Below are 19,237 nucleotides of genomic sequence, written 5' to 3' on the forward strand. Positions count from 1 at the left end.
CGTGAAACGCGCTTTAATTGCTTCAAAGGGCCCTTCTCAATGGGGTTTCAGAGGCGCGGGAGCGGGTCCCCGGCGAGGGCTCCTTTCCGGCTGGCCAGCATTCCTGGGCGCTGCGAGGGGAGAGCCCGCGGCTCATTTCCATGCCTGTCGCATACTGCCTCCGTTGTGCCGAGCCGGGCCGCGAGGGGAGCGCGGCTGGCAGCGAACAAAGCCCCATTCATCCCCGGGGATGGCTTCCTCCCGGACCAGCCGCGGCCGCAGATGGGCTGGCTCGGGCACGCCATCCATCTCCAGGCCGGGGAGCACGGCCCCGCCCGCGCACAGAGTGGTGATGCAGGGCGCCCCCGGGCTGCGGTACTCAGGCCTCCACGGACGGGGAGAGGCTGTGCTGGGACAGGCGAACACTGAGGCTTTTCAGCCGGGAAATCCCGTGTCCTCGCCGGCTCCTTGAGAGCGAGGATGTCAGTTTCCACCACCCTCTTCCCCACTCCGCCACCCACCCCCGGGATGGTACGGTCCGTCTTCCCCGGTTGTGAAGGGACTTTGTTTCTCCTCTGTGGCCTCTGCAGTCCCCACGAAAGGGTTACTTCCTGACTTTTGTGTCTCTTCAATCCAGTGCCTTCAAAGTTCCTCCCCTCTGGTTATGACTAAGTACATAATTGCGAGGCTTATCCATAAGGTTTTCCAGAATTCAAACATCCCTCCAGGTTAGTCTGGGACTGTAGCTTCGCAATAAACATCTTTTTGGTGTGTGTTTGGTTGGTTTGTTTTATTTCCTTCTCCCCTGCACGCACTTGTTCCACAACTGTTTGCGGGCTCCATAGGCTTTTCCTTTGGTCCCACGTGTTAGACACCCCCTCCCCAACACACACACACACACACACACACACACACACACACACACACACACACACACACACACACCGAGAAAGCTACAGAACTCTAACGTCAAACAGAAGCAAGGCTGGGTCACTTTTCCTTCCTTCTGAGGAAGCCCCTCCAGGCTGGGTTCCACAGCCCAAGACAGAAACAGGCTCCAGACACATTCCTCCCCAGCGGATGCAATAGGGCATGGCAGGATCAAACAGCCACCAGACACTGAGGAGACTGGCTCCAATCTATCCATCTTCCAGATAAGAAGCGATAAGATCTGGGAGGGGAAAGGATTTGTTCACCTCAGGCGGAAGCTGGTTCATTTCAGGAAAAGACAGGAAAAAAAAAAAAAACCGCCCCAATAAAACACAACAATCTACAAAAAAATTTTTTTTCAAGAAAAATTATTATTCACCAAATATGTTGGCTTCTCTGCTTATACTAAAAGAGGCCTCCGCTCCAGTGCATGAGAATTGCTTCTGTGTTTCTTTTACTTCCTGCATTTTGAACACCATTGGCCTCTCTCCAAAACAGACCTCTTTCCTCTGGAAGGGAATGAAAACCTTCAAAATGTTCACATGCAGATAGAGTGACTCTGCACTCGTTATTTCTAAAGGTATGGGGGTGGGAAGAGAAAATTCCAAGTGCTTTACACATGGCCTCTCTAATTCCTCACAGTAGGCTTTGAACTTGATTCTATAGCTTCCTCCCTTTTACAGAAAAAAAAGAACCAAAGCTGAGAGACTGAGATAAACCTTTCCCGGGCCACTCATAGGTTAAATGGTCAAAGCTGACTCTGATCTCTTCCACACAGAGACCTTGCTTACACAGCCACAGGGCAACAAACCCGGACACAGGGAGGCTGCAGGCAGAGGTTTTGTGAGAGAGGACACCTCGTCCTACCTGGAGGGGAGAGCTGGCAGAGGACTTGATTTACCAGGGAAAGTTTCTTCCAGGATGCAAAGTGTTGAGTTAATTATCACTCCCTAGGCTGCCTTAGCATCTTATCTTCCAAGGAATGCTCTGGAAATAATAGTACCTTGGTTTTCTGTCAGAGAAAACTTGAGTTCAAAGTTCAGGCCTACCATTTCCAAAATAGAGGAGATGTTTGAATGATTATTTATCTCCTCATCTATTAAGCAGAGGAAATAAAAGCATTTGTGTTCTTGTGAGGATTCAAATGAGCCAGCCCATGTAAATGTTTAGCTCCAAGTTTTCTTCATTATCATTTCTATCAAGTCGGGTAGCCGCATTAAGCTTAATTTAAAGCAAGATTTTCTTTATAACAAGAGTTACTGATCACCCTTGTATGTGTCTTTCCTAAATTATCTGGAGACTCTACATAGTGTCTCTTCATTCGTTCCACAGTGGTTACCTCAGACGTTGCCCATCATCATGGTAGAAGGGACAGGAGAACACTGGAAAGTAATTAAGCAGTAATGAGGGGTTGATGGAAATACGGAATGATGTCATCCCTCAAAGCTCTCAAGAACCAATTCATGCTCCAGCCACTAACCCCAATGACTATAAAGCCAGGACCTGTACGCAATGCTGCTTTGTCCCCAGTCTGGGGACCACCAGAGGGTTAAGGTTAGGTCTGAAAATGCATGTAACCAGTATTAACGAGGACCATCAAATAACATAGCTTTCCTTAAAATCCTTTTTGAGACCTCCAACATCACATGGCTAGTCCATGACACTTCACAGGTTTTGCCTTCTCAAGACTCAGCTTATGGTAAAATTCGACAATAGCTTCTGCCTACAACAGGCAATCAAAGTTGTTTCTCCATTTTCTTTCTTCCTGTGAAAGGAGAAAGCAAAGGCCACAGCGTGAGTTTCCCCTTCTAGACACTGAGAGTGAGGATCACAGTAGGAAGAACAGAAAACAGGTAACCAAGTACAAAAGCAAATTTCCACCGGGAACTAAGGCTCCAGGAAGCCCTGTTTGCCTGTCTTGTGCTTCTAGCTCTTGGAAGGTAGAGGGAAGGTTTGGAGTTCAAGGTCAGTCAGGGCTATATAAGACCGGGTGTTTACCACCACCAGCCCCACAAATCAAACAAGTAAAGGAAGGACATTGCAGTGCTGGCGAGGGACACTGACACCCCCTTCACGGTTGTGAGATCTGACCCGCTGTGTCTTGCAGAAGCAGTTCTTCACAATTCACTGGCCTTTGTGCTGGCGGTTTCCGAACAACTGGAGTGCATCTGGAGTTCATTTGATGCGTGCTTTGCTCATAACCAAGCCTCCATTTCTGTCGGTTTTGACATCTGCTAATCTTCTCAAATCAGCCCACCCTTTTCTTTTGTGTGTGTACATTCAGCAATGATTAGGACACTGGGCTCCAGAGGATCGAGCACTGATAACTGGCTCAAAAGGGTAGCAATGCTGAGTGGGGAGGGAGGGCTTAGAGGTAGGAAATAGAACAGTCCACCTTCCTGAACCGATTAATGCTGGTCTCGAAGGCTGAGTGGGTCCCCACAAACTTGAATTGCTTCTTGGAAGAGGAAGCTGTTGAACGTCCATGCACTTGACCTTCTTGCATACTGGCGTTCCTCTTCCCAGGTCTCTGCTGCATGATTTACGTTTTTAGAAGGTGGTCACATCATGAGTCACACGCACCTCTCTTTACTCATGAAAGTACTCAGCCTCCGGTATTTTGTTACAATTCGAAACAGACTAAGACGTTTGGATATTTTAGATTTTAGGAATTGAAGTGCATAAGATCTCCGTCTGCATATCAAATTATCTGTCAGGACTTCGATTACTCAGTTAAAGTGCATAAATCTTGCCCCAGAAAAGCGGCTTGACTCATGTAGTGCTATACCTTGAGATTTCCCCCCAATAAGAAAATATATTCCAAAAGTGTCCTGATGGGAAAGGACAGTTTCGGAGCATTTGGGACTCAGTAAGTAAAACGAGCAGAAACTGCCAGAATCACATTTTTAAAAAAGGTTTTGTTTTCTTAAAAAAGAGCTTTGAGAGACCATCTGAAGATATGGAGATTGTTTTTTCCATTATAATTTTAGATGTTTAGAATGTAGTTTTATCAACTTATGGACATCCACAAACCACAAAAATAAATAAATAAGACCAAGGGTGGTGGCATAGGCCTGGAATTCCAGCTACTTGGAAAGCCGATGCAGAAGGATCATCATTTAAAATCTGTCCGCGATGCAGAATGAAGCCAAGGCTAGCTAACTGACTTAGTGAGACTGTCTCAGAATTTAAAAGAAGGATGGGAATGTAGTTCAAGAATAGAATGCTCCCCTACCGGTAGGGAGGCTTTAGGTTCCATCCTTAGTATTACAAAAAAAAATGTTGGGGGTGGGTAGAAAGCTCACATCTGAAGAGGATGCTTGCTGGGAAAGATGTGTAGCAGCTGCCCTTGAAGAAGGCCCCTGTCTTTGCTGCACTTGAGCCAGCACCAGCTGCCTGGATGTAGAGGCCACATTTGGGCTCCCTAGGGTTTTCTTTTAGCTGCTTCCTCTGCTTGCAAAGTGGGAACCACCCAGGCAGCTAAGCAAACAATGGAATATAGTGCATTACCTCCAGCCTGGACAGGGAGGCCCCCTGAAGGCTGAGACCTCCTGCAAAAGGGACCGAACTTGCAAAGGGGGTGGGGGTGGGGGCAGACTTCAGAGCAAAAGGATTTCAGAGCAAAAAAACCATTTAAAAGAAACAGGAAATGAGTCCCTCAAAGCCAAACCATGTGGAAAGACAGGCCACATCGTCTAAATAAAACAACAATACAAGTCTATATAAATGCCGTTAGTCCCACATTCCTGAAAGTCATTGGTCCAATGAGGACTAATCTGTTTATTTAACAAACATTCAAACATTTCTTAAGAACCTGCATAGGCCAGGCACTGTGGTCATCTTAAGGCTTTGAATTAAATACCATCTCAGCTCTCTTGGGATATACAGTCTAATGAAAGAAATAGAAGAGAGAGAGAGAGAGAAAGAGAGAGAGAGAGAGAGAGAGAGAGAGAGAGAGAGAGAGGCGCAGAGGCAGAGAAACAGAGAAAAAAGAATCAAATTTGGCATTAAAAAGCAAGGAAGGGGGAGAGAGTGAGGGAATTAAGGAGGAAGGGAGCAGGGAGGGAGGAAATTGGAAAAAAATCCACTAGATTTAGCAATCGCGTTTAAAAAAAAATCCCTCAGGCTACGAGATGACAGATAACACAACTAGTTGGAGAGATAAGGAAGGTCACCAAAGAAAGGCTATTATCTTCGGAAACTCCTCTGGGAGGAACCCGGGCTGGAGGGGAGAGAAATTTATCTGAAGGGAAGAGGAATTTAGCACCAAGGAAGGTTGTTTTCCCAGGTGAGAGGCCTGGCTTTGAGAGGAAGGAGTCAGAAGAGAGAAGCGAACTGAAGATGCAGGGTAGTCTGGGATAGGAGCGAAGGCCTCAACACACGCAGCTCTCCTGCTCTCGGATTTGTGTCCCACCGGAAGCCTCGTGAGTGAGTTCTGCTGCTTGCTAACAGCCTCCCTCCCCAGGTTTGCTCCCTGCGTGGTTGGAACAGGACCTAAGATCTTATCTTGTATAATATGGCGCTTTTTAAAACAACGATCTTTTAGAATTTGTAGATTTTTTTTTCAGTGCTAAAGGCATCAGATTCTTAGCTGTTTCGTGTTTCCTTTTACATTTCTTCCTTCTTCACGATTATTCTAGAAAATATGACCAAGAGTGTCAAGTCCGAGAAATACAGACGCTTTGCCACTCACTGGAGTAACATGTTTTGGATTGGTTTATTTGACTGTTTTCAGGATCTCTCTTCTCTTTCTTCTCTCTTCTCTCTCTCCCCCTTCCCTTCCCTTCCCCTCTGCCTCCCCTCCTCCTCCTTTCCCATTCCCCCTCCCCCCCCCCCCCCCCCCGACCTATCCACTCATTATGGTTGGCCTGAACTCTACAGTCTAGGCTGGGTTGGAACTCCTGGAAATCCTGCCTCCATTGAGTGTTAGGACTAAGGTGTGGGCTACCATGCCCAACTCAAAATATTTTAGCTTTCTATTGCATTTCCTTTTAACCTATTCAAAGTTACTTATTTTTATCAAAACTCGTTGTTTTACCACATATAAATCTGGCCATAAAACATGGACAAATTAAACAGGGTGAAATCTTTTTAATGAAGGTAATAAATTTTCCATTCCTTATTTGGTTATTCTTTTTATCTTTAGTGTATCAAAACGAATGCTAATACAGTAAAATCTTTGAAAAGAAAAGACAATAATGAAATGAAATAATGTCTGCAGTAGACGTTTTCAAAATCTTCAAGTAATAAAACATTCTACAATATTCTAGAGGTCAGAGAAAATGAGAAGAGTGAGGGTCAGACTAGTTTGAGCAGTAGATCTTGTTTTAACCGTGCTTCATTTTCTAGGAATAACATTTTAGGTCCAAGAAGGAATACTTGCTGGCTTCTGCTGAAGAGTAGCTGATACATCAGAGTGGGCCTACGGTATACACCACTGTATACACCACTGTGTCTGATACATCAGAGTCAGCTTATGGTATACACCACTGTGTCTGATACATCAGAGAGGGCTTATGATATACACCACTGTGTCTTCAGGCAAGACTAGAGGCCAGAGCACAGCAGACAACTAAAGGCTGGAGAGCCCAAGATAAGGCAAAGCTAAAAAAAATAACAGTGTGTTTTCAGGTTCACACTCTAACTGTATTTTGGCAAAGAGAGTAAATGTTGCTTTTCCTTTTAACAGCCACACTGCTTTAAAAACAGCTCATCAGATTGATCATTAAGGAACAAGACTTACTTTGAAAATAATCTGGCTAAATTTTCTCTACCTAGCTCCCTCTTCCATTATTAGTCAGAGATTGTCTGGAAACATGTTTGTGATCAGGGAAGGGGCGGTATTTCCAGGAATCACATTGGAGTTATTCACCGTGGAAAGCAAGATTGCTCTTAGGAGACCAGTAGCAACGCCCAATATTTATTCTTCTATAAATGCAAGCCTTCTATTTTACCCTTGTCTTTCTTTGTTTTTTTTTAAGTGTGTGTGTAAAAAAATATAAGAGTGGGCAAGGAGCAAAAATATTGAAAAGAGTCATTTATGAAAAAAGTGTGTGTGGCGGGGAGACAAACCTCATCTACTAATGTAAATACAAAATTGAAGCTATCCATGTAATCAGAGCAAGGCATCACCGTAGAATAGTTTGATAAACAAGCCATAATCCTAAGGAAGGAGTGTAACATCTATTTGTCAAGGTAGAAACATTCTTAGCCCTCCCATGCCACCCCCCCAAAAATAGTAAATTAACTCCATTTGGTTGAATTTATTACAAAATTTAACTCTGAGAGAGACCGTATCTGTGTGGTTTATAAAGCTGTGCAGAGAACCGGTTGTTCCCTGAAGCCCAAAAGATGTCACAGGATGACCTGAATGTCAAGGCCTAACAACTTGGCAGCTGCGGTTTCCTTGACTTAAGTTGAAGTAAGTATCTAGTTTAGAAACACAGACTTTACCCTAGTACTGACCAATTTCATGCCGACTAGACACAAGCTCCTCTGAGAGGAGGGAACCTCAGTTAAGACAAGGTCTCCAGAAGGTCAGGCTGTAAGCAAGTCTAGAGGACATTTTGTTACTTAGTGATTGATGTGAGATGGCCCAGCCCATTGTGGGTGGGGCCACCCCTGGGATGGTGGTCCTAGGTTCTAAAAGAAGCAGGATGAGCGAGTCTTAAGAGACAAGCCAATAATCAACACCCTTCCACCGCCTCTCCATCAGTTCCTGCCACCACATTCCTGCCCTGTTTAAGTTCCTGTCCTAACTTCCTTCAAGGATGAACAGCAAGTGTAAGTGAAATAAACCTTCTCCTCCTCAACTTGCCTCTTGGTCAACATGTTTCATAGCAGCAAGAATAACCCTAAGATAATTGTTTCTACTGACATGCAGATAGGTTTTTTTTTTTTAACATTCAATATGTATGTCGTTAATATGTCTTGTACATTAAAGCCCTCTCTGGACAAAGCTAGTTAGCATATTTCAGAAGAAGTGTGTGCTCTCTGAAAGCCTGTTGACACACCTAGCTCACTGAAAGTCAATCAGGTTGTCAATCACAGAACACAAATTAGGCATTAACTCTTTCATCACCAGGAAGCAATCCTGAGGATTACAGGAGAGCAAGCAAGCAGGGGTTGGTACACTCAATCTCAAAAGCTGAATACATGCTCTTGACTGTTTTTGTAAATAAACTTCACCACACTTATTCACTCAGTTTATGGACTGCTTAAGGCTACCTTTGTTCCACCATGGCAAATTTTGGAACCTATGACAGAAATCAAATGGCTTGCAAAACCTTAAACTTTTACTACCTGGTGGGCATTGCTCTAAATTGGACTACAAGGTCTTAGATCTATTTACAGAGTTAAGTAAACAATTACATAATCTTTGTAGCCAATGAACTAAAGAATATCTGTACCTTTCTACTTTAGCCCCTTCCCTTGTAAAAATAAGAATAATTTAGGATTTCACTAAATAAAGAATTACTAAAACTTTCCAGGTATCTGTCGGTGTCAGTTGTGGGAAGCCTTGGTGACTCCCTGTCTGTCACACTCTGTAAATGTCTCCAGGTCTCTCTTTAAGTAGCATGCCTTTTCCATACCTCTTGGTTAGTGGTTTCCCCCTCTGCTTTAGTTTGATTTTTCAACATGTATCTTCCTGTGTGGGGCTTTTCCTTTGGACGACAGATAACATCTCATCCCACGGGACTATTGTCTCTCTCCTTGGATGGCTGTCGGTAAATTTGGGTCGGGGTTTTTCCTAGCGTGTTTCTGGAAAAGTGTTCTTCTATATTTATTCTGCACATGACTGCTTCTGTGTGCTTCACTCTACTTCCTTCCTTAATAAACTATTTTGTTAGCAGTGTTTATTTTTTTCCCTCCTGTCCCTTATCCTGTTGCAGTTATTTTTAAGGTGCCACTGACTCTCTGACACCCCAAAGGCTAGGCAAGGCAAGAGTGGGTCTGTTTTACTTCTCACCTAGGCTGCCGGAGCCAAACATGGGTCTCTGATTATTTGAAACGAATTCCAGCTCCATCTAGTTCCCTTGAAAAACCTGCCTTATCATTTAAAGTCCTTTCCTCCTGGTCACAAGCCACCAGTTTGATAACGGATTGCTTACATATTTTTTTTTGAAAATCCCTATCAGTGATATTTATGTATTTTACAGCAAATGGAAGTCCCAGCTATGAGAGAAAGCCAGCAAATCCACTTGCTATCAAATCACTATATCTTATCATATGCAAAATCAGAGAGAAATAACCGGCTTTGCTTTTAGGACATCGTGGACTGGATTAGAGTTTTCATGTCACTGTTTCACCAGCAGAGTCTGACTATGCAGTGTGGAATAGCCTAGCGCTCACAATCCTCTGACCTCAGTCTCCCAGGTGTTAGGGTTGCAGGTGTATGCCACCATACCTGATTTCTAAAGGACACAGTGTCCTTCAAAATATACCCACAAACAGCTAAATGGGGAGGTGAGAAGCTATTGATTGATGGTTGGGTGTCAGTCTGTTCCTAGTGTGTCATCGCTTCAGATAGATCACAAGGTCCACAAAGAAAGCCACTCGTGACCAAGAAGAAAGCATCCCACGCTCCGTTGGCTATCCTGATGACCTGCTGAAAGACGCAAGGTGAAATCAGCAAGCTGAAAGCAATCGGCGATCTAGGGCGTGTGCCTCATTGTCACTGCAGTTGGTACCACATGGCAGATGCCCGAGCGTCTCACCGCTTTATAAAATACATAAGGTGACATTTTAAGGTAGCTTAGAAAACAAATGCAGAATCTTTGTTCCTAATATTCAAATATTCTTTCGAGGTTACAGTAGTTTGTGATAGAGTTACATGCCTCACCCCTGGAGAGGGAATCAAATACCTTTTCAGTCATCGTTATGTAACTTGAGCATGTGAGCAAAAGTAAACTGAGCCCTTCATTAATTCCAAGAGGGCAAGTGTAAGGCCAAAGGAATCTCCTATGTGCTTTGACACATGTTCTTTCTCTCCCAACATTGTGACCAGCAAGAGATGCACAGTAGCCTTCCTATCTGTCTGCATGCCCAAGCAGGGGCGGCAGTAACAACCTAGACACCCATCAGCCCAGTGTTACTGTGTAGAGAGAAATCCTGACATTTCAGAGTTCTCTGATGTGATTGTAACATTTGCCTGTATTTTCTATCAGCAGAGTTGAGATTGTTTATATGGTGCTGTGTTCTCACCTTTTAAATCAGAAGCTACCCTCTAAAACGACAGGGAGGGGTTTGGGGATTTGGCTCAGTGGTAAAGCGCTTGCCTAGCAACCACAAGGCCCTGGGTTTGGTCCCCAGCTCCGAGAAAAAGAAAAAGAAAAAGAAAAAAAAACGATAGGGAGAAAAGACTTTGATGAGAAAAGAGATCCGGCTCATTTAAAACAACCCAAAGAGCAGTTGGAAATGAAGGCCTGACTTTATTAAATGGGCTAGATCTGCAATAACAAAGACTCTCAAAAACGGAATGCACTGTCTTATCAGGTGGTCACTTCCTTTTCAACAGAACTGTGCAAAGAGTAGCGAGATAATCAGATATCCAAAGAAGACACTAAAGTCTTAGGAACAAAGCTAGTGAGATAACTCCTAATGCCCTAACAGTTTCTGAGATGACAAGAGAGAACCAGATCTAACAATAGTCACGTCACATGTATAACCATTATCAAGGCTAGAAGAACACATCCATTACAGCCTTATACTATATCATGTTGGATGGAAGTGAGTGTAAATATTATGATTTCTTCCGAATCATTGTCGACATCAGTAAATCTCCCAGTGGCTTTCAGAAATCTTACCTTTTCCATACTTGGGAAAGTCCCCAAATCATAACTTTTAAGGACTAGTCTGCTTTTGTTGATCTGTAAGTCCCAACAGAGAGATAGTTTTACAAAGAGCTCTGTCAACTCTGGGAAAGTTTAGGGGATGATGATTCTGTTTTATCCCTGATAGATCCTTTAATTTGAGATAAAATACTTAACTGCTAAAATCTCTTAGGTAATGAAGGTCAGATTTCAGAACTCAGTAAAATCATCTTAGAAAAAACATGCCATGTGCCTCCTGGGTAAGGAAGCCTAGGAGATGTTCGCACTGGATAAGGAAACTTTGGAAATGCCAACATTGGATAAGGAAGAAGATTTGGAAATGCCCACATACAGTCCTGAAACAGTTTTCTGATTTTCAAAATAAAAATTCTTGTGCTGACAGAACTATCAACCCACCCCAATGCATTTCAGAAAGATAAGAGATATCAGCGTCTTTACTTCCTCCAAGATGCTGACAAGAAATGAATGTTGCAAGACTGCATGGTCTTTTTAGTTCATGATTTCCTGTACTATGGACCGAGTACAGGTACACTGGATACACCGACACGAAGATGCAATGCTTTATTTGGTGGTAGAGTCTGTTATCTATCTCCGAACAATTCAATTGATTTCATAGTAGTCTACCCGCCTATACATTTTTCCTTCTTCTTCTTCTTCTTCTTCTTCTTCTTCTTCTTCTTCTTCTTCTTCTTCTTCTTCTTCTTCTTCTTCTTCTTCTTCTTCTTCTTCTTCTTCTTCCTCTTCCTCTTCTCCTTCTCCTTCTCCTCCTTCTTCCTCTTCCTCTTCCTCCTCTTCCTCTTCCTCTTCTTCTTCTTCTTTGCCCTGAGACAAGGTCTCTCAAAAAACAAAATGGTTTCTAACTCAGCTTTTTCTAGAACAAGATGACCTTGGTTTTCTGATCTCTAAGACCCCACCTCCCACATGCTGGAATCGGGGATGACCAAGCTTGATTTTACACTGATGCTGAAGATCAAACACAGCCTCATGCAACTTCTCTACACTCCCAACCTTGTCTATACTATTCAACAATGTCTATAAGTAATAAAATAATAACAAAATACAAAATAATAGAAGACTAAGCTCTTTGTGCCCTCTGACAAATCTTAGAATTATTCGTCCAACAAATTATTTAAGTACTTCACCTCAGTTTGACTGATATACAAAATTACATCAAGTATCAGAGATTGGTAATCTTTTATTGCAGCAAGCATAAGCCCCTAACAAGGCCATGTGTGTGACTGGTCCTTTTACAGAATCTGCAGTTTAAAATTCCAGATATGGTCAGACGGCAAGGTTATCACAAAGGCAACGTAGTCAATAGCAAGAACCAGACTCTAGATTCTGGTAGACCTGGTTTACATCCTTGCTCCTTCTTTCACATAAGCACTGACCTGAGCAAGTTAGTTGGTCCTCAAGCTAGAGAAGATAATGAATGGCTGAGTTACCTTGAAGGTGAAATGAGACAACACACCAATGGCCAGTGACTCAAGCATGTTAACTATGTCAATTACTTAATATTACAAAGTCACTGTAAAACTTAGTAACATAATGCACCAACCATCTGCTCAAGAGTCTGTGGGTGGGCAGTTTGGGCTGAATCCTACAGAGGAACGGAGGACCCAATGATGCATTTACAGTGTTGGCTTATGGTCTGGAGAAGTACATTCCCAGACAGCCTCACTCACAAGTCTTGAGACTACAGTGGTGTAATTGGAAAGCCAGAGAGGTGGGAGGCCTCTCTCGATTTCCAAATGGTCTTTCTCTCTATAGAGATTCTCATTCTAGTACGGAATGGCCTGGACTTCTTCAGCATTCCAGAAAACAAGGCTTAATGCACAATGCTTCACCACACGTCTAACTGCATTTTTGCTTGCTAATGTCTCATTGGGCAAAACAAGCCACATAGTTAGATACCACCACTCATGGTTTGTTAAGAGCTGTTTCTTTTATACTGCTGCAATGATTTTGTGAACTGCTTTAACGCAAATCCTGTCACTACCATCACCACCATCATCAGTTACTTAAGGTATCTTAACCTGGAGCTGAGTTAATACCATCTAATTGTGTTGATTATCTTTGAAAGAACAAATTGAGTTTCAGATTTCCAAGGTCAGCAGTCAGCAGGCAGACACACAATCCATGTGCATTTTCTGTGTGCTTGTATGCATAGATCTTCCCTAGGTGCTGAGAGCTGCTAGCAGAGTGTAAACAGGCCCTGCTGTCCTGGAACTCATATTCTATTGGGCAGAACACTCGGCTTCATAAAGAATGCTAAATATGGTAGCGGCTGCCAGCTCAGTCAGTAATGTGCCCAAATCACATACACAAGGAACTCAGTTTGATCCTGACCACCCACATAAAAGGCTAAGCCCAAGATCAGAACCTTGGTGCTAAAGTCACAGACACAGACAGAACCCTAGAGTGAGACCCTGTCTCAACAACAACAACAACAATAACAACAGCAATAACAAAGCCAAGCAAGGTAGATCTCTCCTGAGCAATGACAGCGAATGCTGACTTATGTCCTTCATACAAATGATTGTGTACACACGCAAACATGCACCCACATGCACACACATAAAGAAGGCTGAACTTATGAAACATTACAAAGAAATGTGAACAATATTGGAACCTGTTAGGCCTGTGAGAAAATTCTAACGAAGAGCTTTTGAAACGTTCTACTCTTGATTAGCCAGGATTAAAGGACTGAGATTAAAAGACTACATTCCATAAATATATATAATATATACATATAAGTATGTATACATATGCATTAAAATAATCTTTTGTATAGCCAGATATATAAATATATATATACACACATAGATGGATATAAATACACAAATGTGTATATATATACATATAAACCTATATATATATAGATTTGTTGTATATATATACATTTGCATATATATGCATGTAATTTATCTATTACAAAATAGATACAAAAGATTATATATACTCAAATATTTATGTGTATATATGCATATATAAGTATATTTATCCATATTCTTGAATATACAAATGATTTTATATATATCTACATTTGTATGTATATGCATATATACATTTATTTATTCACATCCCTGGATATACAAAAGATTATTTTTGTTTATTTAAGAAATTTAATGCCCTTTAACCACCAGCCTTGATACTGAGTCGAGTTTCCCACGAGGCTAAATTAGGTTTCAGCAGGAGTACCCCTGGCTCTTGTCTGAAGCTTGTTGAAGGGATTAGCTGATAAGGTGATGTGATTGGTTTCATCATTCCTAAAAGCTCCACCTAGACATTTCTTATATACTTGGATAAAATGTCAAAAGTTCCAAGTTTTAAACCATCATTCTGGAGTATTAAACAGATTATCTGATCCTGACATTATCTGAGGATCCCTGGGCATTATGAAAATATTCATAGGACGAATGGCATTTTAAAGGAAAATCCCACAGGCAATGAAGGGACCATAGCACAGTGCTTGGTAGGGAGCAGGACAACGAACACTCATTGATGCACAGGGCTCTAGCTAAAATAGAGAAGTGAAAACCTTAAAGCTAATTTGAGATAAAACTCAAAAAGAAAGGTCCACTCTCCACATAAAGAAACGAGGCTGGAAGCCTTTGAAGGTCAGGAGCCATGGTTGTTTCAGTGCACACTGATCTGTCACCTATTATGTGACTGGCACAGAATCCTGCCTCCATCCTGGGATTCACGATGAATAGACTACAGTCTTCAGGTCAACTATCCAACCAAAGGAGTGATCAGAAGCAAAGGCTGTTTCTGTCAGAAAACATAATCCAGGAAGCAGGTTGGTGTCACACCACAAAGTGTGTTGTTCTGCCATGGTGTGGAGTCAGTTCCTCTGCTCCAGCCCTCCTTGACCACAGGCAATGAGTCACTGTTTCCTCCATCCCTGCAGTTTCCTCTTCTTCCCCAGACTGTAAAGCCTGCCTTGTTCATTTAGTGATGCCTGCTCGTCCCTAGATTGTAGCTTTAACTCCCATCATGAAGTCTGATACATAGGGGGCAGTTAATAAATGCGTGTTAATGACCCACTTGATCAAATGGGCAAGAGAAAGGTTCCTGGTAGAAGCCCTTTCGTAGGGCCACAGGCCTTGGCCTGTTGCATTAAAAAAAGACCCAGGTCAACGTTGGGTGGAAACAGATTCTTCATCCAATGAACAGCTCTTCCAGCCTCTTCAGCATAGAACTTGATATGACCCAGAAGAACTTTATACTAATGATTAGCTGAGTGGTTTTTAAGTGGGAAGAAACCCAGGGAAAACTCTTGTTAATTGTAGTAACAACTTATTTGCCTAGTCAAGCTTCTCAGGGGTCAAGTTAAAAATCTTGTTTACGGGAAAAGAAAACGAAGCATGTTAGAAAACAGGCACACTGTCCCTCTCTCCCTGTTGCTTGCTTCCTATTATCTTGAGATAGTCTTTGATTGGCCAGGTTCAGCCTAGAATTCTTGCTTCTCTTGATTGTTGCGCAAGTGCTGAGATCTCTAGCATGTTCTAGTACCCATGGCATTCATCTTTCCATATGACAGGGTTCATGTCCATGCCAAGGATCACACACACACACACACACACACACACACACACACACACACACACACAGTGTCACTTGAGGCTCATTAACAGGTGCCTTTCTGTGACTTCCCTTTTTCCAAAACAAGAAGTATTGAGTCAGCCATTTAGCCAGAGGGAAATCCCTGGGCCATGACTGTGAATAACGGAAGCTTACCAGTGTTGGTAAAATCCATTTCCCCTTTAGAAGTCTGAGACCAAAAGTCAGTGTCACTCTCAGAAGCCCAAGAGATTTAGGAAAACTTCCAGAAAACCTATGGTCATTAATATTTCAAATTCAAATTCTAAGATGTCTCAGAGTTCTTTCCTGGACAGAGGCAGCTTTGATTTCATAATAAAAACTAGCCAAAGGGGGACTAGGGTGACAGCTCAATGACTAAAGCACTTGCTAAGAAAGTATGAGGATCTGAGTTCAAATCCCCAGAACCCAAGTGAAATCAGGATGTGTGATCACAAGCTTGAGGCCAAGGTGAGCGTCATAATATCCTAGCAAAACAAACAAATCAACAACCCAATTAATAAGTAAAGTCACGATAGTAACATGATAGTGAGAGTCAGAAAGACTGGGTGTCTGCTCCCAACTCTATCCTCAAAGTAGTCATAAGGGCTCAATAACAATTTTATCACAGTGCTTAGAACAGAATAATTACTAATACACTTACCTTTCTTAGGGTTTCGTGTGTGAGGTGAGTGTATGTGTGTGTGTGTGTGTGTGTGTGTGTGTGTGTGTGTGTGTGCGTGTGCATATTTGTGTTCTTATGGGGGTGGATACACATATGCACATGTGTACATACAGAAGCCTGTAGTTGACATTTAACATCTCCCTCAGTCAATCTGTATTTTCATAAGAGTCAGGCTGTCTCAACTGAATCCAGAGTTTGCTGATTGGCTAATCTAAGGAGCCGGTGCTGGGAAATCCTGTCTCTGTCTCCCACACGCTGGAATTACAGACACGTGTCACTGTTTTATATACTATAAGGTGCTGGGGCCCGGGGTGGGGTGGGGCCAAACCCAGGACTTCGTGCATCTTGGGCAAGCACTGTCATTAGGCTGTTTCTCTAGTCTGTAGTCTTTATTCTGAAGAACTATGTCCCACAAAGTTCTCATTAAGGAGAGGAGAGGGGAAAGGGTACAGAGTGGGAAGGGAAGGGAAGCGAGGGGGAAAGAAGGAAGGGAGGAAGCTGGGAGGACATAAGGGAAAAGAAAGGAAAGAAGGTCAGTTTCTCTAAATGTTTCAGAAATTGGATTCAAGGCTTGGGATGAACGCCCATTCCATGTTTCCTCTTTTTGCTTGCTATTAGAAGGTATTGGTTCATCTCTAAAAGACAAGGCCATTTAAACTATCTTGCCAACAATTCATTCTGGCCCAAAACCACCACATTTATTTGAAACAAGAAGTGTGCTCAGTGTTTCAGGGTGACCCAGTTAAGAGCAGTCCCATTTAAAACTATGAAGTGTGCTTTCTTTTTCCGCGAGGCCATCCTGTTTAATCCCTCAGGACTGAAACGGTCTCTCTCACAGCTGCTTTCGGCCCATTTCTTGGAGGATTAAAGGGCTCAACTTTTTCAGAATGCTGTCTTGAAGTGAGAAGGAAGAGGTGGTGGGGAGGGGGTGGGGTAGTTCAGACCAACAGTAAGATGCCAACCACTTGGAAAAAGTACTCAAGTGGTTGTAAAGGACACAGAGAGAGGTCGAAGTGCTGCCAAGGAGGAAACTGGAAGAGTCCCCACTCCCTTCCTCACCATTCAGTGCCTCAGTCCTTGCTTAGTACCAACTGTGAGAAAGAGAGCATCTAATACACTTGTTGGAGAGAATGTGGGCCTATGCTCCGCCATGGGAAAACAAGAACTCTTGGAGTATACAGTGCAGTCCTGACCTGTTTACAGAGCGGTCACAATGCTACCCTCCTGGAAACACGTACAGAATAAGCAGTGCATACCTTATTAAAAACATGTGCTAGAAGTCTCTAAGTCAGAAATATTAGGTGGGGTGGCAAGGGTGTAATCAGTGATCTTCCTTGGAACAAGCCCTCCAGGGAAGCTTAGAGAACCACATGCTTGAGTGCCTATATTTCTTCCACATATCTCCAGCAAGACTGTGTAGACAAAGCATTGGTGACAAGCATTACAAGTCCTTCCGTTCAGACTGAGACAAAATAGAAATTTATGCTCTGATTGGCAAAGTGAAAAATAAGATGATACCACTTAGATAGTAAAATCCATTTTTCTATTATTATATCTATCTATCTATCTATCTATCTATCTATCTTCTCTATCAATGGGAAGTCCATTAAAACTTTTGAGTTACTTCTTTTTTTTTTTCCACAGACTTTATTGGTTCAACAATGAACAGCAAAGGAAATGTTAACTATCATGTAGACAGGAAAGTGACCCTTGGAAAAGCTTAAGTTACTTCTGTAGATGAAGACATTTGAGGATGGGAAAGAGGATCTTTACATTTTGTATTTATGGTCTTTTATGTGCTTGTTTGCCGTAAGCATCTCTTGCATTACACCTTATTTACACGGCTGATCTTGAGGAGTAGAGGGAATTCAGAATCATTGGAGACAACTAGCTGTTAGTTTCTATTGGTTTTGTGGCCATTAAGGAACTGTTTAAACACATGTTTGTTGACCCTGTGGATTCTCTCAAACTAACTGTGCTCTGTGGCTTCTCCTGAAATCTTGCTCCAGCAAATATGTACATTCAAGATAGGGCCATCCTTGGGATAGCACTAGTCTTCCAAAACTATATACAGAACCATGATTGGAGGAACTTCTCAGGCATGATCCAAGGCTGTTCATACTCAGACTTAGTAGCTAGAGCCAGACTCAAGAAAAAGGCTGAGTTCGACTGAGGAACATCAAAAGCATTTGTCTGCAGGGGTTCAGCTTGCTCCTTTCTCAGAGATCGATATACATGTTAGAATCAGGAAGAAAAATAATACCAAAAGCAGAACAAGTCTGGGCAGATGTTCTCACAGGCCAAATAGCCTCCACCCACTGCCATAATTGTTAAATCCTCTAAACTTAGCTTCAGATCTTTGTTATCTTCACCTTCCAAATCTCTCTCATGTTATTGCTGCTGCTGGGTGCTAACCCCAGCACCTGTCACCCAGAGTCCCTGAAATGGACAGCAGTCTGCTCAGGAATTCTACTGCCTGGCTACCACAAAGCATGTTTAATACAGTTTCTCAAGAGCTCTTCATGCCTGTGTCAAAATTACACCTTTCTCCTTCCTTATCCAACCAAATTTTTTAGCCCTTCATATTCCAACCTCATGGAACTGCAATTGAGGAGAGCAATCCCAAAACCTGAACTGAGCTGCAGCAGTAGATCTCAGTCTCGTGATCTCTAGTACGCAACCAGGTGAGCTGACAAGCTAGTGGAAAAGGGCAAATCCTGAGGAAAATCTCACAGTTTTACGCAGCACAAAGCATGTACTTTGAGAGTCTGGAATTCTGATAGTCATGCTTGAGTGACTTCTTTTGAGCCAACATGTTAGTCAGATCTTAATTTCATAGCTAACTCACAGGACTATTTATGTGTTAATGGAGCAATTCTTTAAACCGAAATTCAGTCTCTAATTATGGATCTACAGGTACACTGCTGGTTGGGAAGCTATTTTTGGGGAAGGGAGTCTTCTTGGGTTTCCCCAAATATATCAAACAAGTAAGTGAGTAACTCACACAGGCATTGCATTTGCTCTCCTGCTCAGAGCACCTAAAGCTTCTCTAAAAATCTAAAGGCTCTTGCAGAACCTTCATAGTTCGTCACTTGAAATTCCTCTAGTTAGGTTGGTCTCTCTAGAGTAAGGCAAGAGAGGAAAACTGCGTTCCATCACCTCTTCATTCTTAAAAGTATTGACTCTACAAACCCCAAGGAATGTTGGCTTCTGTGAGCTCCTCTCC

The sequence above is a fragment of the Rattus norvegicus genome, chromosome 3, assembly GCF_021556685.1.
Source record: "Rattus norvegicus strain SHRSP/BbbUtx chromosome 3, alternate assembly SHRSP_T2T, whole genome shotgun sequence".
Taxonomy (NCBI): Eukaryota; Metazoa; Chordata; class Mammalia; order Rodentia; family Muridae; genus Rattus; species Rattus norvegicus.